Genomic DNA, 21,891 nt, shown 5'->3' with positions numbered 1-21,891 from the left:
AACGTGGGGCTCCCTCCCAGGGCCCTGAGATCATGACCTGAGCTGAAGACAGCCGCTTAACTGACTGAGCGACCCAGGCGCCCTAGGCTGTGACATTTTATAGTCACACCAGCAGTGTGTGAAAGTTCCAGTTCTCCTTGGCAAGACTTGTTATTTTTGTCTTTTTTATTTCAGCAGTCCCAGTGGATGTGAAGTGGTATCTCATTGTAGTTTTGATTTTCATTTCCCTAGTGACTAATGATGTTGAACATCTTCTCATGTCTTTCATGTTAATTTATATATTTTACTTGGAGAAAATACCTTGACCATTTTTAAATTTGTCTTTCTGCTGCATTGTGAGAGTTCTTCATACATTCTGGACACTAGACCTTTAGATCAGATACAAGATTTGCAAATATTTTCTATTTGTTTGGGTTGTCTTTTCCCTTTCTTGATAATCTCCCTTGAAGTAGTTAAGTTTTACATTTTAATGTCAACTAATTAATCTGTTTTTTTTTTTCATTTTGTTGCTTGCAGTTTTGGTGTCATATCTAAGAAATAATTGCCAACTTTTAGTCTAATTTTGATAACTTATATCTATGAAAGGAATCAGCTGACTACTTCACACTGCCTGGAAAACACTTCTACCAGAAATCTCCAACACTCACGCCTCATTTAGGGCTCTGCTCAATTGTCAGCTTTCAGGAAGGTCTCCTTTGACTAACTTATCTAAAGTAACACCACCCCTTGGTTACTTACCATCCTTAATACTGCTTTATTTTTCTTAGAGTACTCTCTGACATTCTCTCGCTCTCCTTTTTCATTTTCATTTATTACAGAGCCCACTCTCACATTGGAATGTATGCTCCTGGAAAGAAGGAATATTTGTTTACTTGGTCAGCTGCTGGTTACTCAGTGTCCAGCATAGACTTGTAATAGGTGATCAATGATACTTTGTTAAGTTAATGATTCCCCAAATCTCCAACGCAATGTTATCTTTGCCAATCCGAAATATGAAAAATGGTATTTTAACATCTCTCAATTGCATTTCTATGTCTGTGAGTGAAGTTTAGCACTTGCTCATGTACTAAAAAATCATCAGGGCTCCTGGCTGGCTCAGCGGGTAAAGCATGCGACTCTTAATCTTGGGGTCATGAATTTTGGGATCACCCTACATTGGGGTGGAGATTAATTAACAATAAATAAATAAATAAAAATGATTTTTAAAAAATAATCTTTTTTTCTGTATAAACATCATTGTTTCCAACAGATGCTATTTTAATAAATGTAGTAAATATAGTTATTTTTATTTTATTTTTAAATACAGTTCTTTAAAAGGGTTATAGATGTCATAGAGCTTGGTCATTCTGTACTTTATCAGGGTTTGGAATAGTGCCTATTCAATGCATAAAAAGCAACTACCAAAGACAACTTATGAGAAGGTGAACACAGGTTCCATGAAACTTCCGATGTTTAAAAAGAGTCCTCCTAATGGAAGGGGATCTCCTAGGCTGAAATATGGAGAAGAAATGATTAGCTTCCTTGGCAGCTACTCGTGGAGCTTATTTAGTTTCCCCACACTAGCAGAGCCTGAGAGTAGGATTTGGGGGCAAGGAGTGATCTCAGGGAGCCGAAGTGATAGAGTGGGAAGTAACAGAACAGGAAGGGAGAAAAGTCGATATTGTGTGCAACGGTGAAATTTCTGCTCACATGGGCACAGATGATCAATCCCACTGGGAGACTCCTGAGGAAACATGTACCACATGCCTCAGGACTGTCATACCAAAGGACAGGGAGACCGAACCGTTCGTCTGCCAATTCCCATCTCCCACTGATTGAAAGGATATCTTGGAAGCGTATCTCCCCCATGCTTGGGAGCTGCACCTGTACCTCGCTGTGCAGCATTCTCCAGCCTCAGAGAAAGAACAAAGGCAGAAAACCAGATAGCTGTACTGGCACACCCTTGAGGAGAGAGTCTGTCAATGTGTATGGTCTCTAGTCCCTGCACTGAGAGTATGTGTGTGGCCTTTGTGCTGCTACTTTATTAGTCTTCTACTGGCTTTGAATGATTCCACGTGCTCTTGTCTTATCTCACCATCTGGGTTTTGCACTCTTTAAAGGCTGGAATTTTGGCCACTCCAAGGTGTATCATACAGTCTTTTGGAATTATATGACACACACACATTTGTTGACTGTTTTTCATTCGTTCATGCATTCGTCACAAAATGTGATGATCATGGTTCTGTGCAAAAGGAAGGAAGATATGTACTTCAAATTTATACCTAGTCACCTTGCCATTTGTTGTCCAGGGTCCTGGATTTGCCTTCGTGCTGCATTTGCGCGTCCCAGAGAAGGAAACTAGACAGTCTCATCAGCCCTAAATGAGCTACCCAGGGAATATTAGCTACAGGGTGTTTGGGGCAAAAGAATTGGAAGTCATGAAATAAAATCTCTGCATTCTGCAGATCATGTCTGAAATATGTTACCTTCTCAATCGATTTGTTAAAAGGAGAAAGGGGCAATCATTGGAGTCCTGATTATATGATGTAAGCTGGTTTTATAGTCCTGATAACGACTTCTGTAGGAGGAAAGCTGGTGGGTCTATTTTCTGGAAGAGCATGTCCCTGTGTACAGCTTGGTCCTGGTTGGTCTAGACAATGTCACCACGTACAACTGTGTAGACTGTGCCGCACAGCTCCTGGGGACATCATTCTCACAGCTGGGCAATATGGAGACCTAGAGAGAAAAATCTCAAGTGGAAGCTCCTTCTCAAACAAGAAAGACTGACAGAAGAGAAAGTTAGTAGGTGTCTCCGCTCATTGAAAGATGCCCAGTAACTGACCCGTCCCCACATGACTTTGCCCTGGGGAAGACAGCAAAGGCTGGAAAGCTGGTGAGTTGAAGATAATAGTTGTGGCATCTACTCTATTCCAGACTGTGCTAAGCAACTCATGGATAGTATTTTTAATCCTCAAGAGCCCGTTTAAAGGTGAAGAAAGTGAGATAGAACCTTGGGCAAGCCACTCAGGTCTTTAGGTTGGTGCTACTTCAAGGGTACTCACGACTCCTTGCAGCCTATGAACTACTCATTACCAGTTCACAAGGGAAGCAGTACAGAATTAAGAGTAGGCTTTTAGAAACTTGTATAGTTGGCACCTGGGTGGCTCAGTGGGTTAAGCCTCTGCTTTCAGCTCAGGTCATGGTCCCAGAGACCTGGGATCGAGCACCACATTGGGCTCTCTGCTCAGTGGGCAGCTGCCCCCCCACTGCCTGCCTCTCTGCCTACTTGTGATCTCTGTCAAATAAATAAATAAAATACTTTTTAAAACTTTTATAGTAACTTAATATCCAAGTACATGATCAGGAAACTCACCTTGTTGAACAAAGGATAGACCAAGTGCTGTCCATGAATCACGTGTTTTGAGAGCTGTGTATGTGGTGGGACCATGTTACAATGAGTGATATTTCAAGGTTAGTTGGTTAACAGCAAACCAAACACATGTAAAAATCTGAGAAAATAAAAGTATTTCTCTAGATTATTTTTACCTATTTAAAGATAACTTCTTTTTGTAAAAACTATATTTAAAACTTATCATTTAAAAATATTAGCTAAGGGGCGCCTGGGTGGCTCAGTGGGTTAAAGCCTCTGCCTTCGGCTCAGGACATGATACCAGGGTCCTGGGATCGAGCCCTGCATTGGGCTCTCTGCTTGGTGGGGAGCCTGCTCCCCCATCTCTCTCTGCCTACTTGTGATCTCTGTCTGTAAAATGAATAAATAAAATCTTTAAAAAAATATTAGCTAAGGGATGTCTGGGTGGCTCAGTCAGGTAAGCATCTGCCTTCTGCTCAGGTCGTGATCCCAGGATCCTGTGATTGAATCCCGCATCTCATCGGGGTCCCTGTTCAGTGGGCAGCCTGCTTCTCCCTCTGCCTGCCACTCCCCCTGCTTGTGCTCGCTCGCTCTCTCTCTCTCTCTGACAAATAAATAATAAAATTTTTAAAACAAAATTTCTCCTTCCATTCCCTTTTACAAACCTCTGTGAGATTCATTTCCCCATGAAAGCTTTTATTAAGACAAAACATAAAAGCAGTTTTGACAACCATTGTACATTGCTAGTAGCCTTATGTTCCATTCTGCATGGATTAAATAGGCTAACAAGCCATAAGTATGTGCATTTGTCCATTAAAACTCAATAATGTTGATACACTGTTTATCTGAAGTAGGGAATCACTATATTTCACTTATAATTTTTTTGTTTAATTGTGAATGCAGAACAACAAAGTCATTAGCACAATAGTTCTCTATATTAATCATCTATTATATGCACATTGAATGAACAACATGTAGAGATTTTGCATTTATTTTCCTTTTTCCTATGTTATGTTTTGATCTATTTATTGACATGTAATTTTGTCTGTTGTATCTGATAATAAAAATCAAGTTTTTAAAAAATTTTGTATGTAGTGTAATTTATCCAGTCACTCTTTTTTTTTTTTTGAATTTGACAAATGGATTGATTTGCAACAGATAATTTTTTAAAAATACTGATTCTTCGGGACGCCTGGGTGGCTCAGTTGGCTGAGCCAACTCAGAGGCTGCCTTCGGCTCAGGTCATGATCCCAGAGTCCTGGGATCGAGTCCCACATTGGGCTCCTTACTCGGCAGAGAGCCTGCTTCTCCCTCTGCCTCTGCCTGCCATTCTGTCTGCCTGTGCTCGCTCTCTCCCTCTCTCTATCTCTAATAAATAAATAAAATCTTTTTTTAAAAATACTGATTCTTCACTATAGTGTGAGAAGTTCTATATGTCACCTTCATCTGTAAAGTGAGGATAAACTGCCAACTTGAATCCATCACAGTTTTGGATGGTATAAAGTCCAATAAGCTAGGGGAAAAAGATCACATGGTCTATGGCCATATCACCCTGTATGCACCTGATCTCGTCTGATGTGAGAAGTTAAGCAGGGTCAAGCCTAGTTAGTACTTAGATGGGATTCTGCCTGGGAATCCTGGGTGCTGTGGGCTTTAAAACAAAACAAAACAAAAATGGACCTCTCCTTCCTGCAGGAAAAGGGAGCAATTTGGGGTTTCACTTTTTCATCTTTCCCACTAGAGGGCAGTCAAGAAGTACTTATAATGTCAGAAGTACAGCATCCTTTTTTGATCGACTTCACAGTGTAGAGATAGAGGGTCCACACCTCAGTATCATCAAAGCCATCTATGAAAAACCCACAGTGAATATCATTCTCAATGGGGAAGAACTGAGAGCTTTTCCTCTAAGGTCAGGGACACAGCAGGGATGTCCACTATCACCACTGCTATTCAACATAGTACTAGAAGTTTTAGCCTCAGCAGACAACAGAAAGAAATAAAAGGCATCTGAATCAGCAAAGAAGTCAAACTCTCACTCACTGAAGATGATGTGATACTTTATGTAAAAAAAACAAAAGACTCCACTCCAAAACTGCTAGAACTCATACAGGAATTCAGTGAATTGTCAGGTTATAAAACCAGTGCACAGAAATCTGTTGCATTTCTATACACCAACAGCAAGACATTAGAAAGAGAAATTAAAGAGTCAGTGCCTTTTACAATTGCACCCCTAATAAAATAAAAAAATAAAATACAATTGCACCCCAAACCATAAGATACCTAGGAATAAACCTAACCAAAGAGGCAAAGAATCTGTACTCAGAAAACTATAAAGTACTCATGAAAAAAAATTGAGGAAGACACAAAGAAATGGAAAAATGTTCCATGCTCATGAATTACAAGAACAAATATTGTGAAAATGTCTATGCTACCTAAAGCAATCTACACATTTAATGCAATCCCTATCAAAATACCATCCCTTTTTTTTTTCAAAGAAATGGAATAAATAATCCTAAAATTTAGGACTAATTTTAGTAGCCAGAGGAATGTTGAAAAAGAAAGCCAAAGTTGGTGGTATCACAATTTTATACTTCAAGCTCTATTACAAAGCTGTCATCATCAAGACAGTATGGTACTGGCACAAAAACAGACACACAGATCAATGGAACAGAATAGAGAGCCCGGAAATTGACCCTTAACTCTATGGTCAACTAATCTTCGACAAAGCAGGAAAGAATGTCCAATGGAGAAAAGACAATCTCTCCAACAAATTGTTTTGGGAAAATTGGACAGCCACAAGCAGAAGAATGAAACTTGACCATTTCCTTATACCACACACAAAAATAGACTCAAAATGGGCAAAAGACCTCAATGTGAGCAAGAATCCATCAAAATCCTTGAGGAGAACACGGGCAGCAATCTCTTCGACCTCAGCCACAGCAATTTCTTCCTAGAAACATTGCCAAAGGCAAGGGAAGCAGGGCAAAAATGAACTATTGGGACTTCATCAAGATCAAAATCTTTTGGACAGCAAAGAAGACTGTCAACAAAACCAAAAGATAATGGACAGAATGGGAGAAGATATTCGCAAATGACATATCAGATAAAGGGCTAGTATCCAAAATCTATAAAGAACTAATCAAACTCAACACCCAAAGAACAAATAATCCAATCAAGAAATGGGCAGAGGACATGAACAGTCATTTCTGCAAAGGAGACATCCAGATGGCCAACAGATACATGAAAAAGTGTTCAACATCACTTGGCATCAGGGAAACACAAATCAAAACCACAATGAGATACCACCTCACACCAGTCAGAACGGCTAAAATTAACCAGTCAGGAAACGACAGATGCTGGCGAGGATGCAGAGAAAGGGGAACCCTCCTACACTGTTGGTGGGAATGCAAGCTGGTGCAGCCACTCTGGAAAACAGTATGGAGGTTCCTCAAAAAGTTGAAACTAGAGCTATCCTATGACCTAGCAGTTGCACTACTCGGTATTTACCCTAAAGCTACAAATGTAGTGATCCGAAGGGGCACGTGCACCTGAATGTTTATAGCAGCAATGTACACAATAGCCAAATATGGAAAGAACCTAGATATCCATCAAGAGATGAATGGATAAAGAAGATGTGATATATATACACAATGGAATACTATGCAGCCATCAAAAGAAATGAAATCTTGCCATTTGCAACAATGTGGATGGAACTAGAGGGTATTATGCTGAGCGAAAAAGTCAATCAAAGAAAGATAATTATCATATGAGCTCCCTGACATGAGGAATTTGAGAGACAGGGTGGGGGGTTTGGGGGGTAGGGAAGGAAAAAATAAAACAAGATGGGATCAGGAGGGAGACAAACCATAAGAGACCTTAATTTCACAAAACAAACTGAGGGTTGCTGGGGGTGGGAGTTAGGGAGAGGATTATGGACATGGGGGAGGGTATGTGCTATGGTGAGTGCTGTGAAGTGCGTAAGCCTGACGATTCACACACCTGTATCCCTGGGGCAAATAGTACATTATATGTTAATAAAAATAATTAATAAAAAAGTTTTTATAAACCTTTGTGACTTTGGAATAAAAACAGTACACAAAAAGAAAATATTAATAAATTATACTTTACAAAAATAAAAAAAAGAAGTACTTATAATGTCGGCGTATCATGAAGCCAAAATTGCTCTTAAACCAAGAGACTGAAACAGGTAGGAAATAATAAAACAGAGCAAAAGCAATTATCCAGTGGTCATTACTGAATATAGTTAACACTACCAAACTGTATGTTTTAAAAATGCTTAACAGGGTAACATTTGTATGACGTGTATTTCACCACCACTGAGAGAGAGACAGAGATCGTCTTCAGGCCAGAAGCCTGGAGTAGGCACGATCCGTCCACATTGCCAGCTTCAGCTCACAAGATATGGAGAGAAGTGGAGGGACACAGGCTGGCCCATCACAGGGGCTCTTGAACCTCTTCTCCGGGGCACATACACTTACACATACATGTACTTTTATTCTAGTATTTCTTTATCCTAGTTTTCCAAAGCCGACTGTTTTAGAACCTCCCCTTCCCATAATCAGTTAGTTCATTCAACATTTACTGACTACCTCCTTATTCCAGGCACCTTGGAAGGCTCTGCAGGACAACCGTGAATGAGTTTCTGCCTCAAGGGGTCCAGAGAAGATAGTTCTTTCTGTTTGGGGCCTTTGAAGGTCCTGCCTCTCCTTCATTTCATTGCCAAGTGGGCTGCTTGGAGCTGTTTCTCAAGCGTTCTCTTGAGAAGGTGGGGAGACACGGAAGAAAGATGGAGAAGGGCTACAGAACCACAGAGCGATCTAGGGTTACCCTGACAACAAGCTCAGAGGAAAACGGCCAAGCCCTGAAGGTGCTAGGACTCAGCCTTGGCCAGCTCTCCATGGAAGGATGTCACCTTTTGACTCTAATAGAAGTTCACTGAAGTGACTCTTGGAAATCCAAAGGAAGAGGGGCCCACGCTTTGAGGAACTCATCCCACGTCTACTCCAGCCTTGTTCCGATTCTGTAGGAACACAGGATGTCCTCACTCCAAAGGTTGGCTGAGACCTCTGGAGGCAGTGTAGGGTATATGGGTAAGGGTTTGGCTTAAGAATCAAACAAGCCTTAGTTAAAACTCAGGCTGTGCCTCGTGGCATCTGTAACCTTGCACAATGTTTGTATGTCTGAGCCCTACTATCTTCACTTATAAAATGGAAACAATAATATTAGTAGCTCCTCAAAGGCTGTTGTAAGGCTGACATTATAAAATGTACATGAAGTTCTCCGCACAGTGCCTCGCACGCAGTAAGCGCACAATAATGTTGGCTTACAAAATATGAGCTGAACTGGAACTCAGAGTGCGTCTTACCCAACTCCAGTCTACAGATGGGAGGCCCGGTAGCCTAACAATGGTGGAAAGATGGTAGATTTTGGAGTTAGACCTAATTCGAATACTGACTCCACCACTGGGATTTAGGAAGTTACCTTAATCTCTCTAAACCTCAGTTTCCTCATCTGTGGAATGGGACAATCAGGTTGTTCTGAGGACTAAATGGGAGGTATTCTGTAAAACACCTGGTACGGGGGCCTGGCATACAGTAGTTGCCCAATAAAATGTTCCTTTGTGTCCTTTCCTCTTTTTGGTTGTCCAGAGTCATATTTGGTCCTCCCTTCCTCCCCTCTTCTTACCCCTTCCTTCCCTCCTTCCTTTCTAGTAGGATCCATGCCCAGTATGGAGCCCACTGTGAGGCTTGAACTCCTGACCCTGAGATCAAGACCTGAGCTGAGATCAAGAGTCGGACACTCAACCAAATGAACCAACTAGGTGCCCTGGTCCTAACTTTAAAAATGCAGGGCTCAGAGAGTTCGTGGTGACATTCATGGTGCAAACATGGAAGTCAAGCATATCTCAACTCAATTCCAATTCCTGATCTTGGGCAAGTTACTGATCCTCTTTCTGCTGCACTTAACTTGTCTGTAAAATGAGGATAATAATAGTACCTACCTAGCTCCTGGTGCTGGTGTGAGGATCCAGCTCTTTCGAAGTGTCCCATAAATGTTTATTTCATGTCCTGCAACCATGGCTCTGATGTAGAAGATACTCTCAGGTAGATAAATAGTAATGCCCATATTCATTCATTCATTTGTTCATTCATTCATTCATTTTTTTGTTCATTTGTTCGCCGGGCTATTAGAGCTGGGATTCACAGAATTAGACAAGACCCCTGCTCTTGAGCTGCTCACAGTCTACAAAACTTAAACAATGGCTCCCTGACTGTGTGTCAGGGGCTTTGAGGAGAGGCCAGATCACAAACAGCTGAGAAAACAGACTCTGAAATCAGACTTCAGCCCTGCCAATCTGTGACCTTACCCGAGTGACTTAACCTCTCTGTGCCTCTATAAAATAATATAAAGTAGGGATTATCAGTCCATTTCATTCACAGGGTTGTTATGAAGACTGAATGGTTTTGTAGCTGCAAAGAGCTTAGAACAGACTGGCTCATGGTAAGTAAACTATGTGGGCTTATTCAGTCAATAGAAGCATAGGCAGAAATGACACCAGCAGCATTCTGGGGTAGGGGTGGAGTCCTAGAGGAAGAAATAGGGAAACCCAAAAGAAATTCAGGGAAATTCTAGGGGTACCTGGGTGGCTCAGTGGCTTAAGCCTCTGCCTCCGGCTCTGGTCATGATCCCAGCGTCCTGGGATTGAGCCCCACATCGGGCTCTCTGCTCAGCAGGGAGCCTGCTTCCCCCTCTTTCTCTGCCTGCTGCTCTGCCTACTTGTGATCTCTCTCTCTTTCAAATAAATAAATAAATAAATAAATCTTTAAAAAAAAAAAAAAAGGAAAGAAAGAAAGAAAGAAATTCAGGGCACTTCTTACATGTCAACGCCCCTACATTTCACGTTTTACAACAGTCCCACCAGCCAAACCCGGAAGGGACCCTGGATAATGTTTTGTGAAAGGCTCAGTTTACAGATGAGAAAACTCAGGTCAGGTGAGGTGAACAGAATAATGGCCCCCCAATATGTCCACATCCTAATCCCCAGAACCTATGATTATGCGACCCTACATGGCAAAAGGGACTTTGCGTGTGTGATTAAATTAAAGATTTTGCATTGGGGAGATTATCCTGGATTATCCGGGTGGGCCCGGCATAATCACAAGGGTCCTTGTAAGAGAAAGAAGGGAGCAGTAGAGTCAGAGAAGTCAATGTGATGATAGATATGGGGTTGGACTGAGGTGGGGCCAATGAGTTAAGGAACCCGTGCATGTGTAAAGGGGTACCTCTGCTTCCCCCACACCCCTTTCTCCCATGGGTGCCTTTCCATTGATCTGAGCCTTCGTTCCCTGCTGATGGTCCCTGGAGCCAAATCTGCTACTTTCAGCTTTGATAAAGTGTCCTCCTCTCCATCCCTGCCTTCAGAGACAAAGCCCGAGCTTTATTCTCGGAAGTGGAAACAAGGAGTGCCAACAGCAAAGGAGCGATATTAGCTATCTGGAAATCTTTTCAAGAAAGAACTCACCCTAGATGAGATTTGTGAACGAGGCTGATGAGATTTGGGAAATGTAGCCAATAGCAGATAAGTAGTTGCCTAATTGTCAGGGGTCCTCTGTGAGAAAGATGTGGCGGCTGGGATGGAAAAGTGGTAGGAGGCAAAAGAGCTTATGTTTCCAGAACCAGACAGGGCAGAGGAGGCCTTGCGAGGCTGGGAAATGAAATTTGGACAGGAATATCCCTGGAGCGGAGAAGAGAAAGTAGTCAGGCTACTGCTACTAGAGAGAACAAAAGGGTTCGCCAGGGATCAAGAAAATGGGTCCTACTGGATTTGGTAGGTGGGAACATAACCAGACATCAAGTTCTTGGAAGGTTGTTAGTATCCACCAACAACTCTCCTATCGGAGATGGCATGGGAGTGGGAGCCCATCTCTTGTTTTTTTTTTTTTTTGGTTGTTTTTTAAAACCATGCAAAGCCTGGAAGGACAAATACTAAAATGCTACCAATAGTACGATGGAATTATGGGAGGATTTAGTGTTTTACCATTTAGCTTATAGACTATTTTCGAGGTTCAGTCATTAGCATAGGTTACCTTTGCAAATGAAAGTTATCTATAAAAAAATAATTAAAAGGAAGTGACCCCTTGGTTATATCTAGTTTGTGCCTGGATCTTCCCATACATTATCTCACTTCTACTTAAAAACAGTACAAGTTAGGTGTGCCCATTTTATTTATTGAGAAACTGACACAAAGACTTGAAGCAATTTGCTCAAGGTCACACAGTTAATAAGGGCCGGAGCTAGGATTTCAAACCAATTCCTTTGTACTCATAGGCCACCCTCTTTCTACGACACAATTTGCTTCCCTTTAAAGAACTGCCAGGTCTCTCCGTGCTCTTTCTGTGTTTGGAGCAACCAGCTGCTTATATAGCAGCCTTGGCTGGCCTTATCCTCAAGAGAGGGAACAATACTGGTGCTGTTGGACTCCAGGAATCACCTTAAACAAGAATACCCTCATTTCCTGTTTCACCATTCCCACTCTTGTTATGCCTTCGAGTACACTGGTCCCTCCAGACCTGGTTAGGGCTGGGGGAACTGGTGGGTCAAGGCCCAGGGTCCATGCGCCCAGGCTCTGTAACCCTGGCTGCTTTTCCTGCTCAGTCTCCTTCACTCTACCTCCCAGTGGGCCATTTGAAATAAGTTGGGGCTTCTATAAATACCAGAAGCTAGGTGATTCCCCCTGCATGTGTTAACCCAGGGCACTGAGATAAATGCTGTTTCCACTGGGCAGGTTGACCTGGGGAGGGTTGTTTCTGAAGGGACTCAGTCTCCACACCACTTGGCATGGAGAAGACACTGAGTCACTATAAAACGTATCCATGGCTACAAGACATCAGCCAGGTCACTCTCCCTGCTAGCAGATGCCTTTTCTCTCCCCTTAGGTCAAACATTGTCCAAGTGGCAGAGAACTGAGCAAGCCACTAGTATATTCTGAAGACCTCCAGTATGTCTTACTTTCCAAAATGACTAAAGGGAGTGTGACAGAATCTTACAATTATTGAGCGCCTGCCTGGGATCAGCATTCTGCTCTTTCTTGTATTCACTCATTCAACAAATATTCAACTTGTTGAGTGTCCATGGGCTAAGCATTGTACTGGATGCCACAGAAAATAAACAGGTAAACAAGGATATGCAAGGAGCTTCTTACTTGGAGCATAGGAATTTTTAAAAATTATTTTAAAATTATTATATAGTAAAATTGATTTCTTCTGATGTATGTTCCATGCATTTTAGTACCTGTAGATTCATGTAACTAGCATCACAATCAGGATGCAGAACAAAGTGTAGGGATTTTAAGTTCCATTTGACTATTGAGGCCATTGAGGTCCAGAGAGTCTGAGCAACACCCCAAGACAAGTACCCTGGGGTTAACACAGATGACAGAAGGAAATTGGGATTTTGCTGTGGAGTCCGAGAGAGGCTAAGGAAGGGATCTGGTTCCAGGTATTGGACCTTGAAGTGGAAATTTTTGCTTTTTCAGGAATGGTTGCAAACTTCAGTGAAGTCTATTTTGAAGACTTAGAGAAAGCCTTCTGGGATTTTAGAATTTAGCTGGGCCCAGTGATTTACTCTCTCTGATTACCTGCCCAGCCTCAAGGTCTATAGCCTGTCTAGAATAGCTGATTTTAATTATGAAATATTTGGGCTCATTTTCTTTAAAAAACATGCATACATGGTAATCTTTGCCAATCACTCCTGGTCAGATTTGTGACAGTTACTTGATGTACCCAAAATGAAACAATTGTTTTTCCGACTCCTCTCTTGGGGAAAGCGTGTTTGCTGCCCTGATCACAAGCCTGCTTCTAACTTGATGGGTTTAATGAGTGCCGTCCTGGAAAATTAACCATCCAGTGTTGTGAACATTGTAAATTAAAAGTCAATAAAGTAGATTAAAAGGTCAAGAATATCTTCCAAGGAGTGTCGGATACTCACAACATCTAATACCTCTCAAATCACCCACTGTGGTTGCTGAAAACACTTTTGAAGGGTTTTAGCCTAGCGTTTTAATTTTAGTTTATATAATTAATAAACACACATGGTTAAAATGATATTAAGTGACCAATACTCTCCCTCCCGCCCCCAGACCCTAGTCCCTTGGTCTCCGTTTCCAGAGGCAAACATGATGACCGGTTAACTGTGTATCCTTTTGGAAAGTCACTAAGCAATCAAAGGTATTTTATTTATGATCTATAGAATATGTATTTACATATTGTCTAAATGCAATCCCATGTTTCCTGACTCTATTGGATTAAGTAAGTCAATGGGGGGGGGCGGTGGGCCCCATAATTCTTCGATTTATGGCCCAGATGCCCCCTGGTCCCGCCCATTTGGTCCTGACCCATCCACCACTGGTGCTATCTTCTGGCAATGGCTGGTTTTCCAGATGTAGTTACATACAGGGCTGGTCTAAGGCTTCTAAGGCAAGGCTAAGCTTGACTTCCCAGTGGAAAGGGGAATTATTCTCCTCAGAGTCCCCAACAGGATCCCAGATGCCCACTTCCACAGCTGGTGACCTCCAGCCTGACATAAACCTCACGAACAACTTCCTTCCAAAGTGCTTGGAATTCTCACCCTACGAAACTGAGTTGGAAGGGACTTTAGAGAGTGACCCATCTCCATTCCAGACTACCCCCCCACACATCCTTTCCCCACCATCGGGTCTTCTAGCTTTGGTGGGGGTGGGAACGCACCAGTGAAGAAACACTGTCTCCCTGGGGCAGCCCACTCAGTGGTCACCCAACACAAAGGGCCGGAAAGATCTTTCCTTTATTGGCTGACACATGTGGCCCTCTGATAACCACCCACTCTCCCCAATGCAGGATTACCCAACAAACACACTAGATATAGCTCATGGAATGAGCAAAATGGAGGCTACTGAAAAGATAATTTTTTTCCAAGAAATTGATACAATTTTTAAAAAACTCTGAAGTGGTCATCAATGGAAAAATCAGCTCATTATTGGACTTCCTTGTACTTGTTCTTAGGATTTACATAATTTTATTTTGTATTACCTATGGGGATGGGGGTGGGCAGGAGATATTATAATCTTTAGAGTCTGAAGACCCCTAAAGATCTTGAATGAGTTCCATGGTCCTACATTCTGCATTGACCCAAAGAAAGTCTCCTTCTCAGATAGCCTTTCAAACATCTAAAGACTTCCTCCACTCTCACGCTCAACTTTGCTGGTTTGTCAGGCTGCAGGAAGCCCTTTCTGAGCAACTGGGAGAGAATCGGGGTTTCCCCCAAGACACACAACCCCATCTGTATTTGTCTTACTCGGTGTCCTGACCCATGTACAAAGAGAGAACCTGAGTGGGTGCCCACACAGTGCCCACAGGGTCAGTGACTACTCCTTTACTTCATGGCAGAAGCTTGAACACCCGCCCACCTGTCCCCATCAGCCTTACATCACCCATCTGGAGGGATGGGGATCATCCCTTCGCCCCCTTACACGTCCCCAGGACAACCAGGCTCTCCCACTCGGCTGTCCGTAGCAGGGTTGTGGAATGGGGCTGCTGTTGAGAGTTGGTGCCACTCAGCCTGGGAGGATGAGGGTATAAGAAGGGGTGACTAAGCCTTTCTAGCAGCCCAGGGGGGTCATACATATGATGGCCCTTATTACTAAACAGGGCATGGCAGAGAGAAGGCTCTGGAGAACAGGGGACCCTGAATGGAACAGGAAGTGGTCACTATGATTCAACCACAGAGCTTTTTCCTGAATGCCATCCGTTAAGAGTGACACAGCTTTTGGGGGGAAGTCACTGTGCTGAGGTGGTGGTGTGGGTAGGGAGAGAGATGTTCAAGTTATGGCCTGGTGCTGCCACAGAAACTGGGCAGCGAAACCAGGAAGGAGGGCTCCCGACGCACTGGTATCTCCAGGGGCCAACTGCCAGCCTGGGTCCCAGCCCTGTGGGAAAGTGCTTCTCCGTAGAGGTGGAACAGCCCCCGGGGGGCAGCATCTCTCTGCCTTCCTGGGGTCAGGGACCTAACTCACCAGAGCTGCCATATGGACAGGTTGCTTCTCTGAGCCTCTATTTCCTTATCAATATAATGGGAATAATAATGGAGTCCACGAACTGGGTTGCTGTGCTGATCAAGTGAGATTTACATGATTATCACTCTGAAGAGAGATTGGCATAGGGTAAGTGGTAAGAAACAGTAGTTGTTACTATTTTGTGGCTATTATAACCAGAGACTCTCAGAGGTGGAAACCTTAGCCTGAATAATCCTTTTTTTTTTTTTTTAAGATTTTTTTTAAAAAATTACTTATTTGACAGACAGACCACAAGTAGGCAGAGAGGCAGGCAGAGAGAGAGGAGGAAGCAGGCTCCCCGCTGTGCAGAGAGCCCAATGCGGGACTCGATCCCAGAACCCTGAGATCATGACCTGAGCCAAAGGCAGAGGCTTTAACCCACTGAGCCACCCAGGCACCCCTGAATAACCCATTTTAAAGATAAGAAATCTGGAGTGTCAAGAGGACACTGATGTCCCCACGGTCTCACATAACTAACTGGAGATGCAGCTGTGCCTAAAACCAAGGGCTCCTGCTTCTCAGTCCCTCTGTCCCTAGCCCAGCCCTCCTTCTTGATCACACCATTCACTGTGTCAATCATCCGCTAATTCCTATAAAAGGCAGGCAAAACTGTTCCATCTCTCAGATACCAGGCCATTCAGAATGCTTCTGTCCATCTTCTCATCAATTTCTCTAGAACTCAGCCCTCGCTGCCCTCCCCCTTCCGGGAAGTCCTCCTGGTTTAAAGCTCTTCCAGAACTTTGAGACGCTGGGTCCTCTCAGCTATTAGTGGACAGCCTGCTCTAGCAAGGACTTCTGCAACCGTCAACAATCGACATGAACATATAGGGGCAGAGGACAACATTGGTAAAACATGGGTCTTTCGGGGCTATCTGGCCGGCTCAGTTGGGAGAGCACACAACTCTTAATCTCAGGGTGGTGAGTTCAAGCCTCATGTTAGGTGTAGAGCCTACTTAAAATATTTTTTAAAAATGGGTCTTTCAGGGACGCCTGGGTGGCTCAGTTGGTTAAGCGGCTGCCTTTGGCTCAGGTCATGATCCCAGCGTCCTGGGACCGAGTCCCACATTGGGCTCCCTGCTCAGCGGGGAGCCTGCTTCTCCCTCTGCCTCTGCCTGCCACTCTGTCTGCCTGTGCTCACTCTCTCTGACAAATAAATAAATAAAATCTTTAAAAAAAAAAAATGAGTCTTTCAGGGTGCCTGAGTGGCTCAGTGGGTTAAAGCCTCTGCCTTCGGCTCGGGTCATGATCCCAGCATCCTGAGATCAAGCCCCACATTGGGCTCTCTGCCTGCCTCTCTGCCTACTTGTGATCTCTATCTGATAAATAAATAAAATCTTTTAAAAAAATAAAAATGGGTCTTTCAAATCATAACTTTAAAAATTATTAAAACTACTTTTATAATAAACATAAAGTAGTAATGATAGCCACCTTTTTTTTTTTTTTTTTCTTTTTTGAGTTTATTTTATGCCAAGATTTCTTCTGGGTGATTTACAGGGAATATTTTTAAATCTGCATTTATAATATTCCCAACAAGTGAGGCAGATTCCTCAATGGCCTCCACCCTTCCAGGGTTTTCCCTGGCTTCTGGAGGCTCACCCCAGGCAGTAGTGGCTTGTGGACAGTTTCCACTGTCAGGAAACATCCAGTCTCAGATAAAGCCACAGAGCACCAGGATAGGGGACAAGGATGGGATGGGGACAAAGACCCCAGGTACACCTGGGAACAACCAATCAAACCCATCCATTATGGTTTTAAGCATATTTCTGAGAGACCTGCCCTCTCTTGCTGGGATCAGATCCCCTCAGTTTCAGGGTCAGCCTGAAGGTAGCTGGCCAGGTCTGTGGTGTAAAGTCCAAGATCTTCAGCGTCCATTTTCAGCCTGGTGGGAGAATCACTCCTTCCTTTGTCCCTAATCTCTGGGACCCGGTCACTCACCACTCCTTCCTCTGGCTCCTGACCCCGTCTCTCTTACACCAACAAGATCTGTTGCAATTTCCTCCAATAAACCTGGGGGTGTCATACATCTGGTCTTCTGCACATTTCCTTCCCTGCCTCAAACACTCCTCCTACCCCCTGCTTGCCGTCTGAGGACATTCCTGGGGAATTAAATAAAGACTTATTTGGGCCTATCTCTCTGGACAGAACAGGGACTGGGATTTAGTCTTCATTATTTATTAAAATAGGCTGCAGGCCTATGGGCTCAAGTTTGCTGATTTGACTTTTTAAAAAATATTGCATTAAAATATCATTTATCCTGGTCCTTGAGTTTTTGGGCATCCCCTCCTTAGATTTTGTACTCAAAGCAACTGCCCCACTCTCCTCACACTCTTCCCTGCCCCCTGTGCATCCCCAGAGCCCCAGCATATTACCTGAAGGTTTGATGAATGAATAAATGAATCAGTGAATGGAGTGGAAAGAACACCAGACTGGGAAGTGAGAGCTCTGAGGGCCAGACTCTGCCACTGATGATGTGATCTAGGCATATTCTTTCACTCCGCAGACCTCAGTTTTCTCATCCGTAAAATGCACAGGCTCTATTAGATGATCTTGCAGGGTCTTTTTTCCTGCAAACACTCCAGAAACATTCACAAATAAAATTATGGATCAAACATTAAAAAAAGTCAGACAGTTCCTTGCCCTGGAGGTAGTCCTACTTGGGTGGATTTAGTAATTCTCTGAACTGTACATTTTCCCTCTGGATAACAGGATGGTGTTTGCCTTGCGCTGCCGTGAGGCTCCAAAGAGAGAAGGCGAGCATTCTGCATTACTCCACGCCCTCTCAAACCTTGTACCCTAGGACTCTCTTTCACACTTTTCTATAAGCCAGTAGACAAAAATACTAACATCACACCTTGTACTGTGCGTGGGGAGCAGCTGAGTGCCATGATTCCAACCCCACCTGGCCACTTACCGGCTGTGTGTCTTAGGCCAAGTTACTAAACCTTGCAGAACCTCCCTCCATTTCCTCATCCTATGAGCGGGCATGACAGTTCAGAGTTCTCCCACCTCACAGCGTTGTCGTGAAAGCGACTGGAGACTGTCCCTGCTGGTGCACTGAAAGCTGACGAGCATCACAGTGGGGAAGCCCCCCGGGGACGCCTCCCACCACCATGAAGTTTGCTGTCTTTCTTCCCTCCCTCCCTTGCACCTGCTCTCGGGAAAAGGAACAGAAACTCCTTCTTCCTGACATGGGAAGTGATCCCTGCCAGGCGAAGCTTAACTTCGCATTGGCACCAAAGCCTCAAAGTAAAGGAAATGAAGTGGAATTTCAGGGGCTGAGGAGGAGAATTCGGGGGTGGGAGACCTTTTCTGAGTCACTGATAGCCCATCTAATAAACGATGGCTTGGCCAGTGCTTTCAAAAGCTCCAGCCACTTTCTCCATTGGGTCATTTCTTACAGAATCGCAGGAGCTATTCACTTCTCGGGCCTCACCTCGCACAGGAAAGGAGAGAACCGAACACGCTGTCCTCTGAGCTCTGATGGTGCTTTGGAAGGGCAGGCGGGGAAAGACGCCTATTTCGTTTCCCTTTGCCCTTCGTAGATAACCTCTCTGTTCTCTTGCCTCTCACACAAGCGGCCTCCGCAGGAGCTGGCCCCAGGGCAGGGCCCCCGGCAGGCCCAGGATGGATTCAGGAGCACGTGGGTGTCCGGGCCTCGGAGACTGGGGGGGGGGTAAAGGTAAACGCTCCGTCCCTCCAGCCTATGGGAACCCGGCTAGGTTGGGGCGCATCCTCCGCCCGCCCCACCCTCGGAGCCGCCCTGGCTGGGCGCGGGTGCGCATTGCACAACTGCCGCCCGGGGAATGCAGCCCGGGCAGTTCCCACGGGGCTCCCAGCCCAGGGTGGGACCCCCTCCTTGGCAGGGCGATCAGAATCACACGCGGCAAAATATTAATTATTGTTGCTTCCAAAGCCCCACCACTGGCGGGCGCTGGGCCCTGCCCAGGAAATCCAAATAATCAGCCACCATTGGCATTTTAGTCTCCCCCGGTGGGGGAGCCAGGCCACTCCCCGCCGCCACCACCACCGGTGCTCTTGCTTTTTTTTTTTTTAAGCCAGGGCCACTTCTGGAACCCAGCCTGAGACCCACAAGTGCAGGGAGGGGCTGGGCTGTGGTGGAGGTGAGAATGGGAGAAGCGGAGAATGTGAAACTCTACGGGATGAAAGAAAGAAGAAAACCCCACTGTCCAAGCAAATGTATACGCGATTCTCCTCATTTTGGAGACGAGGCTGAGAGATATTAGAAAATTGCCCCAAGTCCCAAGCTGGCGAGAGGCAGAGCTGGGGCGCTTTCCACGACGCTAATGGCAGGTGATTTCACAGGCAGGATAAACCACTCTAGTCTAATCAGTGGTTGAGCGTATTGGGAACGTGAGAAAGCAGTGGGCAGGCCAGCCGTGTCAAGGTGTCAGTGGGACTGCGGGTCATACTCTTGGTGGCAGGGAAAACGTCCCATCAAAACACAGTGAGGTGGTATGCATCTGGGAGGGTTGTGTCCCCCTGACCTGCCTCTGAGTGGTGGGAATTTTAAGAGGCAGAATCCTAAAAGACTCCTTGGAACCAAGTGCTTAATCCATGTCAGCTAAGCATTACTTAGTATTCCAAAGAATCATTCCAGAGTCAGAAAGTTTTTGAAGAAGCACTCCACTTATAAATGCGTACATACCACTCCCTCTCCTCTCCCGCTTCCCCAACAGTAGAAGCAACATTTAGGGAATAATTCTATCCGCTCCGCAGGATATTTTGTTGTTCTTAAGAATAATGATGATGAAGGGCGCCTGGGTGGCTCAGTGGGTTAAAGCCTCTGCCTTCGGCTCAGGTCATGATCTCAGGGTCCTGGGATCGAGCCCCGCATCAGACTCTCTGCTCGGCAGGGAGCCTGCTTCCTCCTCTCTCGCTGCCTGCCTCTCTGCCTGCTTGTGATCTCTCTCTGTCAAATAAATAAATAACCTTAAAAAAAAAAGAATAATGATGATGAAAAGTCTTTAATAACATAAGGAAATGCATATGCTATAAGGTAGGAGGCACAACTGTACACGTAGGACCTTCACAGCTGTTTGAAAGGACAAAAAAAAAGGGGGGAAGAAAGAATGAAAGACCCCAAACCAATACATACAAAACAGACCAGCAAGAAACACCCAGATGTTGACAGCGGCTTTCTGTGGGTGGTAGGTGATTTCTTTTTCTTCTTTCAACTTTCCAGTATTTTTCAACTTTTCTGTCTATGGCTACTTTCTACTTCATAGTAGAAACTAGCCATACTTTCAAAAGAGAAAGTGGATGATAATAGAAATGTAACAATAATTACAACAACAACAATAGTAAACCAGCATTTACCAAGCATATACCTGCTGTCATTTACTTGCTTTAAAAAAAAAAAAAAATCATGGGGTGTCTGAGTGGCTCAGTCTTTAAGCATTTGCCTTCAGCTCAGGTCAGAATCCCAGGGTCCTAGAATTGAGCCCCAGGAGCCTGCTTCTCTATCTCCAGGTCCTCCGAGCTTGTGTTCTGTCTCTCACTATCTCTGTCATAAATAAAATCTTAAAAAAAAAAAAAATCCTCAGAGCAATCCTGTGAGGTGGATATTATCAATGTCTCTATTATACAAAGGCCCTGAGTTATAAGGGCATGTCCTAGACATTAAGTTTTTTGCTGTCCTGGATCCAAAGCCCCCTGGCTGGCATGCAGGACTTGCCCTTGTGTGTGGGCTTGAAGCAAGGAAGCACCCCCACCCCCTCTAACCCCTGAGGTCCAAGAACAAATCCTCCCACCTCCACGTGGTGGTGGGTGTGGGTACATGACCCGTGCACAGCCGCTGATTGTTCCAGACTGAGGCCTGCGCTGTGGACCCCTGAATGCTGAAGGGTTAGAGCTCCACTTGTGACATCTGCCTCCAGTGGCATCAACATCCTGATTCGACCCTTTCTGGCCAAGTGCCAGTTTTGGGCCTTCTCCTGCTCTGAACCTTCAGCGCTGCCTTCACTTCTGGTCCTTTTCTGAGACTAGCACCTCTCGAAACCCTGCCAACTGCCTTGCATTTGACTCCCTTCTTCATTTAAGATCTGGGCAGGGTCCGTTTCTGTGGCTTGTTACCAAGACCTCTGACTGAGATCAGTGATTTTTCCAGCAGTTCCTGAGCAAATGGTGGACGCAGGACTCCAGTCCAGATCTGTCCATCCAAAGCCCAAGCATTTTTTTTTTTTTTTAAAGATTTTGTCGGAGAGACAGAGAGAAAGAGCACACAAGTAGGGGGAGCGATAGGCAGAGGGAGAGGGAGAAGCAGGCTCCCCACCAAGCAAGGAGCCCAAGGCGGGGCTCAATGCCAGGACCCCGGGATCATGACCTGAGCCGAAGGCAGACCCTTCACTGATTGAACCGCCCAGGCACCCCAGAGAGCCCAAGCATTTAACCAGTCCCGCGCTACCCACTCTTC

At 44.6% G+C, this 21,891-nt stretch overlaps 1 pseudogene; it reads left to right on the top strand.

Annotated features, from left to right (window-relative positions):
* The first annotated feature begins 4,883 nt into the window (after positions 1-4,883).
* On the top strand, positions 4,884-5,002 carry LOC116573819 (annotated as a pseudogene).
* The last annotated feature ends 16,889 nt before the right edge of the window (positions 5,003-21,891 follow it).

This window comes from Mustela erminea, chromosome 14, assembly GCF_009829155.1.
Source record: "Mustela erminea isolate mMusErm1 chromosome 14, mMusErm1.Pri, whole genome shotgun sequence".
In the NCBI taxonomy this organism is placed as follows: domain Eukaryota; kingdom Metazoa; phylum Chordata; class Mammalia; order Carnivora; family Mustelidae; genus Mustela; species Mustela erminea.
This window is presented reverse-complemented; position numbering and strand designations above follow the sequence as displayed.